The sequence below is a fragment of the Dendrobates tinctorius genome, unplaced genomic scaffold, assembly GCF_039654945.1.
Source record: "Dendrobates tinctorius isolate UK_male_01 unplaced genomic scaffold, ASM3965494v1 ptg000101l, whole genome shotgun sequence".
Classification (NCBI taxonomy): domain Eukaryota; kingdom Metazoa; phylum Chordata; class Amphibia; order Anura; family Dendrobatidae; genus Dendrobates; species Dendrobates tinctorius.
The window spans coordinates 624,433-648,126 of NW_027361769.1; the positions used below are offsets into that span (position 1 = coordinate 624,433).

Below are 23,694 nucleotides of genomic sequence, written 5' to 3' on the forward strand. Positions count from 1 at the left end.
ACAGCTCATGATCCAAAGCATACCACATCATCTGTAAAACACAGCGGAGGCAGTGTGATGGCTTGGGCATGCATGGCTGCCAGTGACACTGGGTGACTAGTGTTTACTGATGATGTGACACAGGACAGAAGCAGCCGAATGAATTCTGAGGTATTCAGAACCATACTGTGTGCTCAGATCCAGCCAAATGCAGCCAAACTGATTGGGCGTCGTTTCATACTACAGATGGACAATGACCCAAAACATAAAGCTAAAGCAACCCAGGAGTTTATTAAAGCAAAGAAGTGGAATATTCTTGAATGGCCAAGTCAGTCACCTGATCTCAACCCAATTGAGCATGCATTTCACTTGTTAAAGACTAAACTTCAGACAGAAAGGCCCACAAACAAACAGCAACTGAAAACCACCGCAGTGAAGGCCTGGCAGAGCATCAAAAAGGAGGAATCACAGCGTCTGGTGATGTCCATGAGTTCAAGACTTCAGGCAGTCATTGCCAACAAAGGGTTTTCAACCAAGTACTAGAAATGAACATTTTATTTACAATTATTTAATCTGTCCAATTACTTTTGGTCCCTTTAAAAACAGGGTGGCAAATGTTAAGCAGCTGAAACTCCTAAACCCTTCATCCAATTTTAATGTGGATACCCTCAAATGAAAGCTGAAAGTCTGAACTTCAACTGCATCTGAATTGTTTTGTTTAAAATTCATTGTGGTAATGTCTAGAACCAAAATTAGAAAAATGTTGTCTCTGTCCAAATATATATGGACCTAACTGTAGGTTAATATTAAATAGTCTCCTGCTGACGCCTTTGGTGAGGACGATGAAACCCATAGAAATGAGAGGCTTGGAGAGTGAGTGTATATGTCACCTCACCCTATATACTGAGATGTGGGGTATATGTCACCTATTGACTAACCTTCAGGGGTGAAATATGGGTATAGTTTTACATTTGGAATTAATAAAGTTTGGTTTTATCCTTTTGTCAGCAATCATGAGGAATGACAAGAGACAAACCATTTAAGAAGATACAATTTTGGTTAAAACTATTCCAACATTATGAACATAAAAAGGCTTCTCCCCATGTGACATCTCTGATGTTTATTAACAGTTGATTTCCAAGTAAAAAATTAAGAAAATGAAAAAGGCTTCTCCTCTGCGTGACTGCTATGATGGCGATCAAGGAGCGCTTTCCAGGTAAAATATTTCCTACATTCTTAACAGGAAAAAGGCTTCTCCCCTGTGTGAGTTCTCTGGTGCTTAACACAAACTGATTTATTGCTAAAACATTTCCCACATTCTGAACATGAAAAAGGCTTCTCCCCTGTGTGAGTTCTTTGATGGGTAACAAAATATGATTTATGTGCAAAACATTTCCCACATTCTGAACATGAAAAAGGTTTCTCCCCTGTGTGAGTTCTCTTGTGCTTAATACAATCTGCCTTACTGTTAAAACCTTTCCCACATTCTGAACAGGAAAAAGGCTTCTCCCCTGTGTGAGTTCTCTGGTGGGTAACAAAATTTGATTTATGTGCAAAACATTTCCCACATTCTGAACATGAAAATGGTTTCTCCCCTGTGTGAGTTCTCTGGTGCTTAATACAATCTGATTTATTGTTAAACCATTTCCCACATTCTGAACAGGAAAAAGGCTTCTCCCCTGTGTGAGTTCTTTGGTGGGTAACAAAATATGATTTATGTGCAAAACATTTCCCACATTCTGAACATGAAAAAGGCTTCTCCCCTGTGTGAATTCTCTGGTGCTTAATACAATCTGATTTATTGTTAAAACATTTCCCACATTCTGAACAGGAAACAGGCTTCTCCCCTGTGTGAGTTCTTTGGTGGGTAACAAAATTTGATTTTTGTGCAAAATATTTTCCACATTCTGAACAGGAAAAAGGTTTCTCCCCTGTGTGAATTCTCTGGTGGGTAACAAAATTTGATTTCTGTGCAAAATATTTCCCACATTCTGAGCATGAAAATGGCTTCTTTGCTCTAGGAGCAGTTTGTTTTTTATTGCCTCTTTTGTGACTTTGATTTTCCTTAGTAGTCAGTAATGAATCAGAAGATGGGACCTGTTTCATAGGATCAGATGACAGATCTTTGCTGTGAATGGATGATGATATATCTGGAGTAATGCCATTCACTTCAGCTGTATCTTGTAGGATCTGAAGATCATCATATTTAAAAACTGAAGATGTCAGCTGTCCCTCTGATCTCCTGGTACAGTCATCTGCTAAGTTAAAAAAAAACAATTATTTTTTATTAAAATATCCTTGAGTTTTACATTTTTGAACATTTCTACTTAAACTGTCCATAATAATGGCAAGCTATGTAAAAAACTTTATTGACCAAGACAATGAAAGTTCACACTGTAATTTAAATCCTTGTTGGATGAACCAATAGTGTGTGGTGTTCAACTGTTTGTTCATTCTGCCTCCCAAATATTGAATAAAAAGAAACTAATCAATGTTACGTAGGTGAAAATACCAATTCTCATCTCACAAAAAACAAGTCCCCACTCAGGTCGATCATCTGTCAATGGAAAAACAGAGGTTCCCACACTATTAGTGGCTCAAAGGCTGTTGAAAAGCAACAAGGTTTCTATAAACCAATCCAGCAAAATCCGCTCTCACTTCTGAGTCTTGCAGTGTGCGCAAACAACATTTAGGATCCCTGTGTAACACATGCACAGGGAACTGTCAGAGCATCTACCGGCATGCTGGAGCTTACAGACTCTAAGAAGAGTTTTGCAGTGGCTGTTAAACAGGGACCTGCAGACACTAATCGTTTTTCTCCTGAGTGGCAGAAGACTACAACTCCCAGGGATCCTTGTTCCAGTGAGATGATAGAAGAAGGGAGGAGGAGGGACTTGAGGGAGGACGCTGAGGAGAAAGTGAAAGTAAAGAGGGAGAGGAGAGAAAACGTGGCTGCTGCTGCTGGTTATGAGAAACAGAGCGGTGTGGATCTTGATTCCCCTAAGTTGCAGAGTGTGGGGGACCCCGCGGAGATACCAGTGTTGCCGGAGAGAGCAAAGATCCAGAGAGTTCTGCCCGCACTCCCATCGGATAAAGGTCTAAATCCTGCAGCCCTCAGCTGGAGTCTAAAGAATCCTCTGATTGTTGGAGACACAGTGAGTGTTCTGCTGAGACTTGTGATACTATCAGCGCAACTTACAGTGAGTACACTGCAACCGAGACTATTGACAGCAACATTCATTTAAGTGCACCTACGTTTTCTACTTTGCGCGCCAACCTTCCTTTGCGCGCCAACATCCGTGGCAACTGGGCCCCAACGGTCGAACTGAGTAAATGCAAAAGAGGGGGAATTGGGCAAGTTATATCTGCAGGGTTGGGGTTTAATTAGTCTTTGATGGGTATATGACTTTTATAGAGCACAGTAAATCGCATTGTATGTTTATTCCTGTAAATCCATTTTAATTCTGCTTCATAGCAATAAATCTGTTAAACTGTTTTAATCCTGCTTCCTGAGTGTGTTCCGAGCTGTGGCAGGGGTTTCCCGAATCAGCCCCTGGCAGAAGATAACTGTCCTTCTGCAGCCCAGAGACAGAGCTCCAATCAAGATTCGGGTGGAGGCACTGCGTACAAAAGAGGTGAGACCCCCCATAACACCCAGGGTACAGTGGTAGCCATAAAGGGGTGTTACACCTGTATTTAGCAATATTATATATCCACTTAATTTGCGGTGTGTGTCTCCTGGAGCACAATCTGGGCACTATGTGCTGGGTAATAAAATGGCAAATGTGTAATTTTCACTCTCCAGCATCCACTGCGTGTTAATTCCCAGAAAGTGGCTGTGGAGTCAAAATATTCACTCCTCCTAAGGATTATAACCCTCGGTGAATTGATTTATAAAATGGAATCACTTTATGGGGATTTCTACTATTCTGGTTTTCTGTCATTTAGTTATATTAGGGCTTCTGCATATGGTGTGTCCAATCTCATCTGGGATCTGTTCCTTCTGTCCAGCTGGAGTAATCTGCTCCCTACTTCAGCCAATTGGAAAGTACCACACCCTACTAAAGCGCAAAGCACATGGCCGGAATCTGCCAGATACAGCGCTGTTCTCCTCTGGTTCAGTCCTCTGTGCTCAGCTTGCGGCTTGTGTATTTGTGTCCTGTTGTGACCGTGGCCCGTTTCCTGACTACTCTTGTGTCTTCTGATTCTGTATTCTGTCCTTCTGGTTCTGATCTAGCTACCTGACTATTCTTCTCACCATCTAATACCACAGAATAGCAGGTAACACCATGGTCCAAGCCTAGGGGTCCCTGTGTAAGTCCAGATTCCATGTGAGGGTGTTAAAGGGCGATGAGCAAGGCAATCCTTGGGATATGGCAAGCAGAGAAGATAGAGCCAAGCATGTTCATGGTGGACATCTTTTGAGTTGCCAGGTGACCATGAACAGTGCTCCCAATACATTGTGTCTGCAAACTATTCCAGCAAGATCTGCATTCAAATAGCTAAATGGCGCTCCTTCCCTTCTGAACACTGCCATGTGCCCAGACAGTAGTGTACAACCGTATGTAGGGTATAGTGCAAAGCTGGAAAATAATTTGTAAGATCCATTTGTTTCCTATTATCCTTTGTGAAGAATTCCAAACTTACCACCACATAAAGTGACACACGTCAGATATTAATAATGGGGCCTGATTAGGAACTACTGAAATGATCTAACTCCACAGTCTTCATCAGTAATAAATGAGTAGCTAGTGGTGAAACCTCTCTGGTTTAATTAGAGTATAGGGCTCGGAGACTTCACAATCTATACTATCGTAAGCTCCAATATTTTCTGACAGATGAGTTTCAAGAAGAAATATTAGGCATTTAAAGAGAACTGTGTATAAGGCCGGTTTCACACGTCCTGATATTTCTGGTACCGGAGATGTCCATGTGTGTAATACTTGTGGCACATGTGTGACACCCGTGTGCCGCTCGTTTGCAGCATCAGTACCACAAGGACGGCCGGCAGGGAAGAAGCGCTACAGTACGCGCTGTTCCCCGGCGGCGGGTGCTGAAGACGCTCTCATCATTCTCCTCTGCTCTGCCGGCGGGGAGAATGATGAGAGTTATATTAAAGTCAGAATGATGACAGCAGGTGGGGGCTTTTGGGACTATTACTCCCATCAACCTACACCTGCTGCTGCTAAGAACAGTGACAGCAGGAGCGGATGATGGGAGTATTCCTCACCCACTGCCTGCGCTATAACTAAATAAATGAATGAAAAAAACGGCATGGGTTCCCCTGTATTTTCTATAACCAGTCTGGAAAACTCACAACTTGGGGCTGCAACCCTCATCTGTCAGCTTCAGCAAGGCTGGTTATCAAGAATAGAGGGGTCCCCACACGTTTTTTTTATTATTTAAAGAAATAATTTAAAAAAAACAGCGTGGGGTCCTCATCATTTTTGATAAACAGCCTTGCTAAAGCTGACAACTGGGGGCTGGCATTCTCATGCTAGTAAGGGGCCATGGATATTGACACCCAGCCTAAAAATAGCAGCCCACAGCTGTCCAGAAAAGGCATATCTATTAGTTGCGCCAATTCTGGCACTTTGCCCGGCTCTTCCCAATTGCCCTGTAGTGGTGGAGAGTGGGGTTCATATTTGTGGGGTTTATGTCACCCTTGTATTGTCAGGTGACATCAAGCCCACTACATAGTTATGGAGAGGTGTCTATAAGACACCTATCCATTACTAATATTATAGTTATATGGTGAATAAAGACAAAGCCAGAATAAAGTCTTTTATTAGAAATAAAACAAAACACAGTTTTTGTTTTTTATTTAAAGCTAACAGAGAATTCTCACGGTGATCTGCTGTGAAGTCACTTAGCTTGAACTGTGGTGACCTCATCACTGACTTTTTCCCATGGTCCTGAGGTCCATGCAGCAGCTCATTCACCAGTGGCTCTCAGCCTGGACGGTTGCATCTTGGCACCGTCCAGGTTGAAAACTAATTATCCCCCAGACCTGGATTACGGCGTGGGACAGAACGAGAGACAAGTATGGTATATTGATGTTTTTTATTTTTATTACAGGAGAACGAGGTCTTCGGTGGAAATAGGCGTTAGGTGAGTATAACTGTGTTTGTTATTTTTAATTAAAAAAGAAAAACCGTTTTGTTTTATTTCTAATAAAAGACTTTATTTTGTCTGTGTCTTTATTTACCATGTAGCTATGGGCTTAGGGATGGATAGACACCTTTCCATTACTAAGCCGTGGGCTTGATGTCACCTGACATTACAAGGGTGACATCAACCCCACAAATATGAACCCCACTTGCCACCGCTACAGGGCAAGTGGGAAGAGCCGGGCAAAGCATCAGAATTGGCGCATCTATTAGATGTGCCTTTTCTGGGCATCTGGGGGATGGTTATTGTTTAATCTGTATTTGTAGTTTTCAGTTAATGAGATTCTCATGCTTCGGGGTGGGTTGTGGGAGTGACTGTGAGTTGGGCTGTGGGCGAGGCCTTATGTGTTACTCTGTGTAAATATTCATCTGTATTGGCTTATGACACTGATCCTTCAGTGACCTGCCCCCTATTTTACATAAAAATAACATCCAGAAAAATGTCACTGGCGATGGCGGCACTTGCGCAGTAGGATCTATAAGTAAGCGATAGAGGCTACTGGACAGGCGCCGCCAGTGTCATTTGTAAAAAATTTTTTCTAAGCCTCATAATAGCCACAGTATTATAGGCATTATCAACAATAATATCAATGCTATTATATGTATTATGTAATAATGGGGGCAGGTCAGTGAGGGGTCAGCGACCTGTCATAAGCCAATACAGATAAATATGTAAATCAAAAAGAAAAAAATAGAATGGCAATAAGAAACAGTCTACTTACTGGTGGAGTGGGTGGACTCTGAATCAGCAACACTTTGCAGGGTGAAAGCACGGTAATAAAGGTGCTTGCTTGAAGAAGCACACATGAGACAATCCAAAAAATAAGGAAAAAAGCAGCACACTCCGTTTACAGGATCATAAAAAAAAACTGTCATTTATTTCAGAAAAGCATACATGGACAAGGTTCGTGAGGGCAGGATAAATGCAGGCAAGAAACAGGACTATGGCCTTTTCGTGCCCACAGCCCCACCCCAGAGCACGAGAGTCTCATTAACTGAAAAATACAAATAAAGATTAAACAACAACCACAAGACGAATTTCTTCACCAGGTATCATTGTAATCAGTGTAACGGTGCTGACCTGACAGTGTCTGTAGGTTACTGAGCACAATCCTGCTGACAGGGGCACTTTAAATTTAGATCTTAGACATTTAGAAGAGGCAATGGAGAGCTTTTTTCAAGACTATCAGAGAGTTACAGACTCACATTAGGCAGGAAGGCCGATCCCACCACAATCAAACTATCATACAGAAGGAACAGGTTAAAAAAAATGACAGAATAAAAAATATGTTACATCCCCAACAACGTCTGTACGAGGGGAGAACACTAAACCGGAGTTGCCCTCATTTATGGTGGACCATTGGAGCCACTATGAATCCTGAGCAGAAGAGTAGAGAAAGTATTAGCGTCCCCATTTCAGGAGAGATTGTGCAGTAATCTGAATTCCTCAGGATGGAAAATATAATGGAATTCATGACGTTTAGTAAATCTATGAAACCAGGGCTGGAGCCCACACATCTCCTGCAGGCGGGAATAAATGTATATTACAGCCATCAGCCACGCACAGCTTAGAGATATATCATGGCACAGTGTAATGTTTGTCCTGTAGTTTATCACAATCCTCCTTGAAGTTACCGTATTTTTTGGACTATAAGACGCACCTAGGATTTAGAGGAAGAAATTAGGAAAAAAATTGAAGCAAAAAATGTGGTCAATTCTGTACTTAATATCCCTTATCCTGGTATATATGGTCCCCTCACCCCCATTCTGATACACATTGCCCCCTCATCCCTATCCTGGTATACAGGGCCCCCATCTCATCCTAGTATGCATGCCGCCTTATCTCGTCCTGGCATGCAGAGCCGCATGTCGTCCTGATATACAGGGCCCCCATCTCGTCCTAGTATGCATGGTGCCATCCCTATCCTGGTATGCCTGGTCCCATCCTTATCCTGGTATGCAGGGCCCCATCTCATCCTGGTATACGTGGCCCCATCTCGTCCTGGTATGCAGGGCCCCATCTCGTCCTGGTATGCAGGGCCCCATCTCGTCCTGGTATGCAGGGCCCCATCTCACCTGGTATGCAGGGCCCCAGCTCGTCCTGGTATGCAGGGCCCCATCCTTATAAGTGGCCCCCACCCCCATTCCTATCCTGGTATACATGGCCCCATCACAAAACATTAAAAAAACAAACCATTACACTTACCTACCCGGCGCTCCCTTACAGCATACTGCTCCGGTGCCAGCAACTGCTGTATGCTTGTAAGAAGCGCTGAGAACAGTGAGAATTCATGAATATTCTTTTATCTTAAGTAGCGGCACATGTGACTGCCGGTAGCAGCAGGAAGCCGGAGGCTGACACTGTGTGCTACTGAAGAGAAATGAATACTCACTGCCCTTTGCGTGCACAGTCCTGGCAACTGTGCTCTGCTTGTGAGCAGTGCATGACGTCCCTGCCATGCGCTGCTTACAAGCATATAGCAGTTGCTGGCAACGGAGCAGGACGCTGCGAGGGAGTGCGGGGTAGGTAAGTGTGGCGCCCCTGAGGGTTCAGTCGCCACAGAGGTACTTACCTCCCCCTGAGGTGTGGTACCCCACCATCCAGGTAAGGTGGAGACACCTGACCACGCTCCAACACCTGCACCCCACACCACAAAGTAGTGTAGCAAAGCACCTTCGGAGGCTCCCTGCTTGGAGTGTAGCATAGCACCCCTTGGTGGCTCCCTGCTTGGAACACGAAACGTGCTGGGAGGTGGATGGAATTTAGTTCACCTAAAAGAGCAGGAAGAGTTGAGTTCAGGCAGTCAGTCCTTGCACTCAGTCAGAGAGTGAGGATGTAGACGGACGGAGTGTGAGACAGAGAAGATCCCCAGGAGAGGGATGGAAGAAGGAAGTGCTGCAGTAGGCCACAGTGATCTGGGTCTGCTGGCACAGGAAAGAGAGAGAGAAAGGAAGCTTGATTCTCCATTGGGAAGAAGGATTAGCACGGAACGTGAGGAGAATAAGAGAACAAGGACCAGGGTTAGAGGAGAACCCTTTTCAAGTTCTAAGCGCAAGGCCGGGGTCCAGTCCCCGAGGTTTTACGGATACTAATGGTCCTGCAGCAGACACCGGAGGAATAGAAGTAGTGACCACTTTATTCCCACACAAGACTTGGGGGCACAACAGCAACATATTAGTGAGCCGGGACTCAGTAGCAAGGAGTCCCCGAAACAGGCTACAGCTGTCTGCCGTACATGTAGAGTTCATAGGAACATTTGACAGGAGTAACTCCAGTGTAACTCAGTACTAGGAGTACTTCATTCTTAGGTGCTATAAGAGGAGACGTTCAGAAAAGGCACATATGTTGGCGGAGTGTTGGAAGGGAGTACTTCATCTTGCCTGGATGTTGGCTGAGCTCCTGACCCGGAGGGCACGGCACGGATGCGGGCACCTGTACCTGCAACAGACTGTGAGTAAAGCTTTGGAACTGCATGCCTGGTGTCCTCCACTTATTCCTGCACCAACCTGCCCAGCATGACTACATCTCTTGCGCCTGACACTACACCATCTAAGTGTCACTTCACCCACACTGCCCTGGGACTACAGCCCTGCCTGTGGAGGGCTATAACATCATTGCTGCACCACACCATCTGCCCCAGAGGATCTGTCTGCAGCGTCGGCTTACATCTCTATTGCCGAACACCACAGGTGGCGTCACGAATCACTTATAAACTTTCACCACCATAAGCACACTGAAACAACCCCCCTTTGTAATTGAGCCCCAGGGCCATGGACCAGGTCACTGCTGCCGTGACGACCCCCCGTTGAGAAGATCAACCGGCCCAGTACCGAGTACCCCACGGCCCTGGTGAGTGAGGGCGCTCCAAACTTGGCATCACGAACAGGATGACGAGACCTGATGCCATCGGGTTCTGTGTGCCTGAGATTTGTTGAACTTAAAACTTTTGGAAATGTGCGGCAGACCTAATTTGGTAGACTGTAGGATGAATGCTAAAAATGGCCGCCAGCGTGGTGAAGAAGGGCGTGACACTATAGGTGGTCCTAAGAAAAGAGGGCGGACTGTCCTGGGCCTCCCCTGTCTGAACTTCTATACGACAGGAACATGGTCCACCCCCCGAGGGGTTCGTATACTGGCTTGGCATGGAGGAGTTGGAAGAAGACGCCGTCCCCCAAAAGGAGGAGCGGAAGCCAGTGGCGGGAAAAGAGCCGAAGCGGGAAGAACACCAGAACACCATGATGGATAGAGAGGAGAAGCCAAAGGAATGTGGGGAGGAAAAGCAGCTCGCCCCCAGGCCGCCCCTGCGGAGTATACGCCAGCTGAGATACCATCTGCAGTGCCCGTCGCCGCCTCAAAACAGATACTGCCACTGGATGAGGCATGCCCGGAGGAGGTATATGAGGATCCCGGAAGAGAATGGACAGGGGCCGTGTCCCCGCCCGGACCCGGCGCAGCCGCGCAGGCCTTTACCGACGGCTTTGGCCGAAACCAACCTTTCCCCGGCTCGGATCCAGCTGCAACCCGCTCCGCAGGCAACTCCGGGAGTAGCGGCTGCCGCTGTTTGCTGCCATTTACCTGCGCCGGGACCGGAGCCTCCTTGTCGGGAAGCGCAAGGTATGATTACCGCGCCTGACATGACCCTCGTGCTAGGAATGGCGCCAGTGACTAGGAATGGTCTGATTGCCCCCTGCCGACAACTCCAGGCCGTGGTGCCGCTCGCTGAGGTCCCGATGGACCTAGAAGAACAAAACTCGGCGGTACCGGCGATAACATTTGCTGAGTCGTTGGTGGCAGCAGGGGTACCATCGGCAATAGTTGACATGCCATCCCCGCAGGCAGTCGATGTTTCGGTCGCCCTTTCCTTTACCCCAACCACTACCAATCTCACCCCTTGGGAAGAGGAGTACCTGCGATCGGTAGGCCATCAGCAACAGGATGAGGACACCCAGAGCATCTCCCCTGGATGCAGCCCAAGCAACCAGCTTCCAGAACCCCAGAAGGGGACAACTAGCCATAATGTCGACTTAAACTAACTCTCATTACCCAGGAGGGTATTTGCAACGTTGTGCCTTCTTTTTGTTATCCTGTTTTTATTTTCTTGTTTTCTTCACAGTTGTTGCCCAGTTTGATTGGCAGCCTTTACACTTGTACTATGGAGATCATGGACGCTGAGTGATCCAGAACTGTAATTGTAAATAGTTTGCACCTCTATAGGTGCTTTCTCTTGGTTTTACAAAGGAACCTTGCCTTGAAATAAAGACTACCTCGTTATAAGGACATTTCCAGACACGTTGGCCGGACCAGTGTCTACCATTGCACTTACTAATGATGCTTAATATTTTTGACTAGAACCTAGATAGTGATAGAACAGATTTTATAGAGTTTCATTGAGAAAGAAATAATGTGTTACAATGTTTGAATAAAGATTGGATAAAGATATGCAGATGGTGAACCAGACACTAGCAGTTGTCACTTAAGGGTAAGAAGAAGAAAAGTAGAAAATGTGAAAAATGACAGAAAGGAAATGTGTTGCTAGAAAATGTGTTACTTGAATTGGTAGTGAGTTTGCTTTCATAGCACTTTAAATTAGGTAGCATAACTTTGAAATTAGATAGTTAAAAACTGTTTGCAACGTTCAAGAAACTGTGCCTCTCATATTGAGAAGATTAGATAAGAACTGTTTATTTTGCATTACAAAATTTTGTATGTTCCTGTATTGTCAACTTTGTTTTCCTTGCAGTCCGCGGACGTGCTGTTTATCGGGGGGTATGTTGCGCCCCTGAGGGTTCAGTCGCCACAGATGTACTGCACCTCTTCCTGAGGTGTGGTACCCCACCATCCAGGTAAGGTGGATACACCTGACCACGCTCCAACACCTGCACCCCACACCACAAAGTAGTGTAGCAAAGCACCTTCGGCGGCTCCCTGCTTGGAGAGTAGCATAGCACCCCTTGGTAGCTCCCTGCTTGGAACACAAAACGTGCTGGGAGGTGGGTGGAGTTTAGTTCACCTAAAAGAGCGGGAAGAGTTGAGTTCAGGCAGTCAGTCCTTGCACTCAGTCAGAGAGTGAGGATGTAGACGGATGGAGTGTGAGACAGAGAAGATCCCCAGGAGAGGGATGAAAGAAGGAAGTTCTGCAGCAGGCCACAGTGATCTGGGTCTGCTGGCACAGGAAAGAGAGAGAGAAAGGATGCTTGATTCTCCATTGGGAAGAAGGATTAGCACGGAACGTGAGGAGAATAAGAGAACAAGGACCAGTGTTAGAGGAGAACCCTTTTTTAAGTTCTAAGCGCAAGGCCGGGGTCCGGTCCCCGAGGTTGTACGGATACTAATGGTCCTGCAGCAGACACAGGAGGAATAGAAGTAGTGACCACTTTATTCCCACACAAGACTTGGGGGCACAACAGCAACATATTAGTGAGCCGGGACTCAGCAAGGAGTCCCCGAAACAGGCTACAGCTGTCTGCAGTACAAGTAGAGTTCATAGGAACATTTGACAGAAGGAACTCCAGTGTAACTCAGTACTAGGAGTACTTCATTCTTAGGCGCTATAAGAGGAGACGTTCAGAAAAGGCACATATGTTGGTGGAGTGTTGGAAGGGAGTACTTCATCTTGCCTGGATGTTGGCTGAGCTCCTGACCCGGAGGACACGGCACGGATGCGGGCACCTGTACCTGCAACAGACTGTGAGTAAAGCTTTGGAACTGCATGCCTGGTGTCCTCCACTTATTCCTGCGCCAACCTGCCCAGCACGACTACATCTCTTGCACCTGACACTACACCATCTAAGTGTCACTTCACTCACATGCCCTGGGACTACAGCCCTGCCTGTGGAGGGCTATAACATTATTGCTGCACCACACTATCTGTCCCAGAGGATCTGTCTGCAGCGTCGGCTTACATCTCTTTTGCCGAACACCACAGGTGGCGTCACGAATCACTTATAAACTTTCACCACCATAAGCACACTGAAACAACCCCCCTTTGTAATAGAGCCCCAGGGCCACGGACCGGGTCACTGCTGCCGTGACGACCCCCGTTGAAAAGATGAACCGGCCCGGTACCGAGTACCCCACGGCCCTGGTGAGTGAGGGCGCTCCATAAGTGTAAAGGTTTGATTTTTAATGTTTTCTGATGGGGCCATGTATACCAGTATTGGGATGGGCATGTGGGCCAATTATAAGGATGGTGTCATGCATACCAGGACTGGGGTTGGGGGCTAATCATATCAAGATTCTATTATTAAAGAGAAATGAATATTCATTGCCCTCCAAGCCCATGGGCGTGGAATGCATTGAATATTCATTTCTCTTTACCAGCGGGAACAGGAGTTAGCCGCAGCCACCGGCTCTAGCCTCCTGTGACCCGCTGCTCCGCCGATGCTGTTCCCCCACCTCCCCTCCACAGCCAGAGCCGGTACATCCGAACAATAAGACACCCCCCATTTTCCTCCACATTTTTGAAGGAAAACAGTGCGTCTTATAGTCCGAAAAATACGGTAGTTTTAACACAAATTGAAAAGTCAGGATAAAGGGAAACTCTGCTCTTATTGTACAGAAATTCACACTTGGCCTCACTGCACATTTACTGTTGTCGCTCATAAAAGGGAAGTTTGGCCAGAAAGACTGGACCTGGTCTTGTAGGGACCATGAGACATTCAGCAGCACAGAAGGGAGAGAAGAGTCATCCGATAAGATCTCAGGGATCTAGGAAGCCAACAGCATCATTACCCTCCGCTTTCTCTTACAGACCCATCATAATATTTTTCTTTAAGTGATATCCTAACATGTCAGCACATTCTACGTACGCTGTCATTTAGCTTTATAGTTACAGATCTGGGCAGGTAACGGTCAGCGTCTCCTAATCCCAGGGGGTAGGTGGATACTCCAGGTTGTAAGTTCTATAGAAAAGAGCTTTCAATGCCCAAAGTCATTTGAACAGTTTTGGGTGGAGGAGAATGTTGTGGTCTAGAGGCAAAATGGTGATCATGATAATACGGCCGGACTACACCACCGATAAAGCAGATACAGCCGGTGACCGAGAATAATCTGTGACTTCTCTGCATTCAGTGGCTACTACTCACCTGGGTAGTCATATATGGGAATCTCCTCTTTACACCGCTCATCACCTCTCACATATGTCTCTGTAGTATTAATATGGGTCAGATCTTCACCCTGAAACAAATATTGTAAAAGTCACAGACAGATGGAGAAGTCCCATCTATGATCAGCTCTAATCCTGCCATCTCCACCATTCTCATTACACAAGTATAAAACATATAAACCTGGTGGATAAAACAAGACTGAGCACAAGACCTTCACAGCCGTCTACACATCATAGGGGAGATCTCCTGACACCTTCTCTCCATCTACCTGATGATCCTGAGGAGCACTGGGATCTTGTTTACAGTCCTGTGGAAGAAGAGGACGGGGACATCTCTCTGGTGTTGTCCTCTTACTGGATAGATCTGGAGGAAACACATACAGGGACTGAATTCATTCTCTACATACTGAAAATTATAGGCCGTGTGTATTTAGTCCTGTCTATTACCTGGTGATGTGATGGGCTGGGGAACCTCCATTATGACGTTCTTGTACAGATCTTTGTGTCCTTCTAAATACTCCCACTCCTCCATGGAGAAATAGACAGCGACATCCTGACACCTTATAGGAACCTGACACATACAATGATACCATCATCCCCCCGATCCCTTCCTAGTGTTACTGTATAATGTCCCAGCAGTGTCACCTCTCCAGTCAGCAGCTCCATCATCTTGTAGGTGAGTTCTAGGATCTTCTGGTCATTGACGTCCTCATGGATCAGGGGGAGAGGTGGAGGCCCCGTGATTGGGCTCAGGGGTCTTCCCCATCCCTCAGACACAGGGTCCTGACAGCGATCACTAGAGGTCTTCTTCACCACTGTGTAATCCTGGTTATGGAGAGACACGTTAATAAATCTCACTACAGACATTTCCAGAGTCCTCACCTCTCCAGTTCTGTCCATCTGTTATTCCCATAGATAAGAATGATGTAATGTGACGTCATCAGAATCTCTCACCTCTCCAGTGAGACGGAAGAGGATCTCTAGGGTGAGGTGTAACATCCTCTCCGCCATCTTGTCTCTGTCCATATCCATCCTTGATGGGTAAATCAGGAAAATTCTCTTATGTAGAAGATCTTCACTGAGAGGATCCGATATTGTAGAGACCTGAATGAGAAGAAGATGATCGGATGTAACATCATAAGAATCTTGTGTAATAATACAATTACTGGAGATAATAAGGGAAACATATGAGGAGATTTATTATCTTACAGGGTTTAGTTTTCTCCCCTGACATCTACTAATAAAACCTATATATTTAGGCCACAGACAACAAGCAGTTTCTTCCTCGGAGTCGGCAGCTGAACACGTTCCTCATAGACTCATCTTCCATAACGCTAATTCTCGTCTCGTTACCGACACTGGAATCGGCATTAGCAATACTGCAGGAGAGATTCATTACACGTGATGTAATAACGTGCAGGAGGAATATATGTCACCACAGAGCAGGCAGACCAACAGTAAAAGGGGAGGTTTATTTACAGGGAGAATATCTGGTGAACATATAATGTAACAGAGAAAATGCTGTAACAGGTGATAACAGAGACTGGAGAAATAACAGAAGTGTAAAACAACAGACAGTTATTCTCTTATGGGGATGAAACTTATCAGTTCCTGGAGATCTTGCTTATAGAGATCACTCTTCTCCCACGTAGGCACCCAGGCACCAGGGGTGCTTGATGTCGTCTGTCTCTGGGGTCCTAGGTATAGTCCAACTGGCGTATGGGGGGTTAACGTGAGAGCGCAAGGGGTATGCGGATGGCGGTATCCCCCTGTATGCAAGGTTCCTCCCTCTGCTGCGGCAGCGGCGTTCCCTCAACAGGGTCAGGGGCTCTGCCTGCGACAGTCTCTCTTGGCAGGTCAGTGTCACGTTATCTTATGTTCCTCGGTCACAGGGAAGCGTCTCAGGATGAAGCAGCGCCTCACTGCAGGGGAGCCTCTTGTCAGTGCATCCAGTCTGTCGGTGTGAGATAGTCTCTAACAGGAGGTGAGCGACCAGCCCTCCAAGAGGTGTAGGGACAGGCTTCTCGTACTCAGTGCTCAGCACCTGTGTCTGCGGTCCCTCAATGTTCAGTCGCTGCGCCTGTCTCCTGTCCTCTCCTCTGTCAGCGTCCTCTCTGCTCCCATCCATGCACTGCTCTGCTGAAAGCGCGCCCAATTCTCCCACTCTCCGTCATGCCCTCTTCCTGTTCCTGGTACTCGCGCAGTCCCCTAAAGCATCCCCCGGGGAACCTAATGCCCTGCTCGATGGTTCTGGGCACGGAGCTAGGAAGGCAACTCCCCCTCGGCTACTTCGGTGCTTCACCCCCTTACATTGACATGAGAAATAACTCCTTCATGATGAGGACGACTTCTTCATCTTCTACTACGGCTCTAGAAACATATTTGTCCAGAGTCGGTCACTGCCTCCATCCCCACCGGCCGTCTATATGAAGGTTTCCCGTCTTCCCCGCACTCGAATCTTCTATCACGTTAGATCTCAGCTCTGAGTCACACACAGAAGTTTGAGGCTTTTAGAAAAGATTTTTTGTTTCCACAATAAACACGGACAGAAATGATCTGATCCCAAAGTCTCCATGTACAGTGATTTATGGGGATTATTTCTGGCCTTAGGCTTTCCTATATTACAAGAAAAACTCCAGAAAAAGCCGATATTAAAATGTTTCTAAAGAAAATTGGATCCAACAATTCTTGTAAGAAGAAAAAAATAAGCAAAAAGCAGAAGACACAATTTATAATTTTTAATATGTTAAACATTTATTAAAAAGAAATTAATCTTTTTGGGCCCAGAACATAGATGTACACCGCAGGGACGGCACAGATGAGGCTTCAACAAAAACCCTGACAGTTTCACCACTTGCTGCTGTGAAAAGCAAACATGACATCTAAGAAGGTGAGACAGAGTTTGGCTGAATGACCCCCACCTCCAAGTACTCGATAGTATGGGGCGGCCTAGTTACTGCGATACTTACATGCCTAATAATGGGGTCTGGGCTGCAATGTATGAAGGTCTATTAGCCCGGGCCAGAGGCAGCGTCCAATAAGTTACCTTATAACGCCCCCATACACATTACACTAAAGTTCCATGAAAGCACTGATTTCGGGGGGTTTGGCCGACCATATAATGTATTTGGGGGCCTCCCGACAGATGATGTCAGGGCAGAGAAGGATCCGGCATCCTGAATTTCAGAGGATAATCCGTTTGTTCTTCCTGTAGATAATCCTCCTCTAGAGGAGTCTGGAGACGACTCTCTCATACAGACCACAAGAAAGCTGGAATATTTGTGTGTATGGGGGAGTCGGGAGAGATCGCCGTCTGCCAAATGACCGTTCAGCCAACTCTGATCTCACGTGTATGGGGCCGTTAGTATTAAACTGATGGGCAGTGATGATACACGGCACTACAGTAGTACAGGGCATCACCGGAGCCAACAGAGGCTTGTATGTTGTATGATCTCACTGATCAGAGGGGTTTAAAAAAGGTTTAAAGTGGAAAATATATCACAGTTTCAGTAACAAGAAATATCCGTCACTATATGGAAAGCAGAGTCACTGCACAATGTTAGTTACGTCACGTCCATAACTACTTTATTATACTCTATTATCCTGTACACAGTGGAGTAGATAGAAATCACAGATCCCACAGCAATAGCTGGAATTGGACCCTCCAACGTAAAGAAAAAAGATCTCTCTCTCTATCTATATACACTGTTCAAAAAAATAACGGGAACACTTAAACAACAGAATATAACTCCAAGTAAATCAAACTTCTGTGAAATCAAACTGTCCACTTAGGAAGCAACACTGATCGACAATCAATTTCACATGCTGTTGTGCAAATGGAATAGACAACAGATGGAAATTATTGGCAATTATCAAGACACCCTCAATAAAGGAGTGGTTCTGCAGGTGGGGACCACAGACCATATCTCAGTACCAATGCTTTCTGGCTGATGTTTTGGTCACTTTTGAATGTTGGTTGTGCTTTCACACTCATGGTAGCATGAGACGGCCTCTACAACCCACACAAGTGGCTCAGGTAGTGCAGCTCATCCAGGATGGCACATCAATGCGAGCTGTGGCAAGAAGGTTTGCTGTGTTTGTCAGTGTAGTGTCCAGAGGCTGGAGGCACTAACAGGAGACAGGCCAGTACACCAGGAGTTGTGGAGGGGGCCATAGGAGGGCAACAACCCAGCAGCAGGACCGCTACCTCCACCTTTGTGCAAGGAGGAACAGGAGGAGCACTGCCAGAGACCTGCAAAATGACCTCCAACAGGCCACAAATGTTCATGTGTCTGCACAAATAGTTAGAAACTGACTCCATGAGGACGTCCACAGATGGGGGTTGTGCTCACAGCCCAACACCGTACAGGACACTTGGCATTTGTCACAGATCACCAGGATTGGCAAATTCACCCCTGGCGCCCTGTGCTCTTCACAGATGAAAGCAGGTTCACACTGAGCACATGTGACAGCCGTGACAGAGTCTGGAGACGCCGTGGAGAGCGATCTGCTGCCTGCAACATCCTTCAGCATGACTGGTTTGGCAGTGGGTCAGTAATGGTGCGGGGTGGCATTTCTTTGGAGGCCACACGATGTTGGGCTGTGAGCACAACCCCCATGGAGACACAATTGTGCCTTTACCTGGAGATAAATTCCCAGTGGGGGCAATTTCCAAAATGCAATAACTTAAGTGGGGAATTCAGCTCTTTTCACACTTAAGGGATCTGTATATGGAGTCTACAAACTACAGTGGGGAAAATAAGGATTTGTTACGCTGCTAATTTTGGGGCTAAAGTCACATTTTTGTGAGGAAAAAAAGTAAAATTGTCATTTTTTCCTTCCAAATTGCTTAAATTCCTGTCACACTGTCCGAATTCAGATATTGTCCTGGTCAGAAAGGAGAAAACATGGAGCAAAAGGGTTAATAGGACTCACAGGAGGAACCGGCCCAGAAAGCAGAAGATCCAGGAGTGTCCGCCACATATATGACTGCTCTGTGCGCACAGGACCTGTGATGAGGTCACAGGAGGGGAGGAGTCAGGGGTCACATGATATCCGGAGTGCAGACCTCCATGGAGCCTTCTCCTCAGTGACATTCCCACCATTATTCGCCCCTCACTACTGGCACAATTACCCCGCGCCGCCTTCTCTACACAGTGTTATGTGTGGAATGTAACGTGTGATTTCTCTGGAGGGAAATAGACCCCACACATGAGGGATTATCCCCAGTTACCGGCCGTCTACTATATGGCGGCATATGATTGTGCTATCGACTCCACACCAGGAGCTAAAATGCCCAAATCTCGGTTATTTCCCCCCTTCCAGAGTCCGGCTGAGGCCGGGGTCACACTTGGGAGAACCTCGCCCGAGTCTCGCACCTCAGTGCCCTTGTGGATTAGCCTCTGTAGGGGAAACGACACCGGCTGTCAGGGACAGGGGGCCCCAACATAAATCCAATATTTGTTGTAAGAAAACCCAACCTGATGCCGCCATTCGGGGTAACCAATGCTCCGGCAGTCTCTGACAATGTCAGTAATTATATTTTTCCTCACTGATTGGTAGATTTGTGGTAATTTTCCTGGATGATATAGTGAGTTACTCCCGTCCTCTGGAGGAGCATGCTGAGCATGTCAGACAGGGTCTCCAGGTTCTACGTGACAACTATTTATTTGGCAACCTGGATAAATGACAATTTGTGGTCCAGCAGGTCCAGTCCTCAGGACATTTGGCTTCTGCATTGGGGTGTCAGATGGACCCCGTTACAGTCCCAGCAGTCCCTTCTTTAGTTTTAGCCAAGTAACCTGAAAGCGTTACAGAGATTTCTTGTAGTCGAGAAACTGAGGAACAAACAAGCGAAAAATAGGGTCTTACCTGATAACCAGATGTAATGAGAGTAGGGGAGTATTACTCTCACCTGATGGAGTGGCGCCTTTACACCATGCTCAATGCATAAATCAGCTGCTGCAGGACACAGGGCCAAAGACCGAGCAGAAGAGCTCATCCGGGTATAATGTGTCTGTACCTGCGCTGCTGATGGAGACGATCGGTGATGGAGATTTTCACTAAAAACGTTTATTCAAATAGGTTTTCAAATTCAACGCGTTTCACAGTCACGCAGGACGTCTTCCTCAGGACGAAGCCTGATAGCGGATAAACATGTCAAGCCTGGAACGTTTTATATGCAGTCTTTATGATAATAATAATCTTTTTATTTATATAGCGCCAACATATTCTGCAGCGCTTTACAGTTTGCACACATTATCATCGCTGTCCCCGATGGGGCTCACAATCTAAATTCCCTATCAGTATGTCTTTGGAATGAAAAAAGCCAACAAAGCACAAGATGTCACAGTTCATGAGAAAGTCCGTCACACAAAGATAAATTATAGTTCATGAAAAAACAGAACACACTTACATACAATAATTATATTATAAAGCGCCTATGAATGAAGTGAGGTCACCTAAAAAAATGATAACTTATATTAGAAATAGGAGGAAACCACTATGGCTAAATAGAGCTGTAAGGGGTGCAATAAGAGATAAAAATAAAGCATTTAGAGAATTACAGCAAGTAGGTAGTGATGAGGCATTAAATAAATACAGAGAATTAAATAAATTCTGTAAAAAGCAAATCAAGGCAGCAAAGATTGAGACAGAGAGACTCATTGCCAGAGAAAGTAATAATAATCCCAAAATATTCTTTAACTACATAAATAGTAAGAAGCTAAAAAATGACAGTGTTGGTCCCCTTAAAAATAGTCTGGGTGAAATGGTGGATGAGGATGAGGAAAAAGCCAATATGCTAAATGACTTTTTTCAACAGTATTTACACAAGAAAATCCCATGACAGATAACATGATCAGGGATAAAAATTCTCCATTAAATGTCACCTGCTTAACCCAGCAGGAAGTACGGCAGCGTCTAAAAATCACTAAAATTTACAAATCCCCGGGTCCGGATGAGATACACCCCCAAGTACTGCAGGAATTAAGCACAGTCATAGATAGACCATTATTTTTAATCTTTAAAGATTCCATAATAACAGGGTCTGTACCACAGGACTGGCGTATAAAAAATGTGGTGCCAATATTCAAAAAGGGGACAAAAACTGAACTCGGAAATTATAGGAGATACTGGAGTATCTGGAGAAGAATAACCTCATGACCCAATATCAACATGGGTTTACAAGGGACCGTTCCTGTCAGACTAATCTGATAAGCTTTTATGAAGAGGTAAGTTCTGTACTGGACCAAGGGAATGCAGTGGACGTGGTGTACATGGACTTTTCAAAAGCTTTTGATACGGTGCCACACAAAAGGTTGATACATAAAGTAAAATGAGGACAATGGGGATAGGGGAAAATATGTGTAGGTGGGTTAAGAGCTGGCTCAGGGATAGGAAACAAAGGGTGGTTATTAATGGAGCAAACTCGGACTGGGTCACGGTTAGCAGTGGGGTACCACAGGGGTCAGTTTTGGGACCGTTTCTTTTTAACATATTTATTAATGACCTTGTAGGGGGAACAGAGAGTAGAATTTCAATATTTGCAGATGACACTAAACTCTGCAGGGTAATCAATACAGAGGAGGACAATTTTATATTACAGGAGGATTTATGTAAACTAGAAGCTTGGGCTGATAAATGGCAAATGAGCTTTAATGGGGATAAATGTAAGGTCATGCACTTGGGTAGAACGAACAAGATGTATAATTATGTGCTTAATTGTAAAACACTGGGCAAAACAGTCACTGAAAAAGACCTGGGTGTATGGGTGGACGACAAACTCACATTTAGCGGCCAGTGTCAGGCAGCTGCTGCAAAGGCAAATAAAATAATGGGATGCATTAAAAGAGGCATAGATGCTCATGAGGAGAACATAATTTTACCTCTATAGAAGTCACTAGTGCGACCCCACTTAGAATACTGTGTACAGTTCTGGTCTCCGGTGTATAAGAAAGACATAGCTGAACTGGAGCGGGTGCAGAGAAGAGCGACCAAGGTTATTAGGGAACTGGGTGGTCTGCAATACCAAGACAGGTTCTCACACTTGGGGTTATTTAGTTTGGAAAATCGAAGGCTTAGGGGTGATCTTATTACAATGTATAAATATATGCAGGGACAGTACAAAGACCTTTCTAATGATCTTTTTACTCTTAGACCTGTGATGGGGACAAGGGGGCATCCTCTAAATCTGGAGGAAAGAAGGTTTAAGCATACTCACAGACGCGGATTCTTTACTGTAAGAGCAGTGAGACTATGGAACTCTCTGCCATATGATGTTGTAATGAGTGATTCCCTAATAAAATTTAAGAAGGGACTGGATGCCTTTCTTGAAAAGTATAATATTACAGGGGATATACACTAGTTTCCTTAATATTGCGTTGTTCCAGGGAGGTAGTCTGATTGCCGAATGTGGAGTCGGGAAGGATTTTTTTTCCCCAATGTGAAGTCTACTGTTTGCCACATGGGGGTTTTTTTTGCCTTCCTCCAAATCAACATGTTAGGGCAAGTTGGGATAGGATATGGGTTGAACTAGATGGACTTAAAGTCTCCCTTCAACCTTAATAACTAGAGTTGAGCGACTTTTGCTTTTTTAGGGTCGCGTTTCGTTTCGTGAAACCCGACTTTTCCAAAAGTCGGGTCGAGCAAGATCGTCCGATTATAGGGAAAAGTCGGGGTCGTCCCGAAACACGAAACCCAATGTAAGTCAATAGGGAATAAAAGTCGGCAGTGAGAGGAGGACAGGAAACACACCTACAGTGCCCATTTGAATGCCAAAAGCATCAATTCTTCTTACTTAAGCTTGTCAACCTTAATTAACTTCATAATACAAGTTACGCACTGAAAAATGGGGGTTATTTGGCTAAATTTGTGGGGGGGGAGGGCTGGCTGCAGATTTTCATGTGCCCTGGGCGAAAGAGCGCCCCATTAACACATACCACAACTCATCATGCTCCGATACGGCAGAGAAATAGCGGTATAGTACAATAAAAAATACCTCACTTTTTACATCTCATGACGAGGCCCATCTATTTCTCCATACAAAATCATTGGTCCCATATAATGTTTGAAACAGTATATGATGAGCTCCACATAATGCTACAGTATATGTTGGTCCCCATGGATGAAGCTCCACTGTCTTATGGGCCAAATAATGCTCCAAACATAATGGGCCCCATTTCTACTGCTCTAGTGTATAATGGGCCCTGTAAATGCTGCTCCAGTGTCTGATGTCCACCTTTGGAATGTTCCAGTGTATGGTGGGCCCCATCTATCATTCTCCAGAGTATAGTGCTCCCCAAAAATTGCTGTCCCAACATAGAAAACAATCAAATAAGTCTCCTCGCTAGGGAATCCCTGTACTTGTCTGGACAGGTGCTGTAGCTTGCTTAACAGCTCGCCAGCCGTTCTCACGCCCAGTATGGATTGCACGTGATTGC

The 23,694-nt window shown here is 45.5% G+C and overlaps 1 pseudogene; it reads right to left on the bottom strand.

The window, feature by feature from the left end:
* Window positions 1–245: 245 nt before the first annotated feature.
* Window positions 246–23,694, bottom strand: part of LOC141099692 (uncharacterized) — a 100,215-nt pseudogene continuing 76,766 nt past the window's right edge.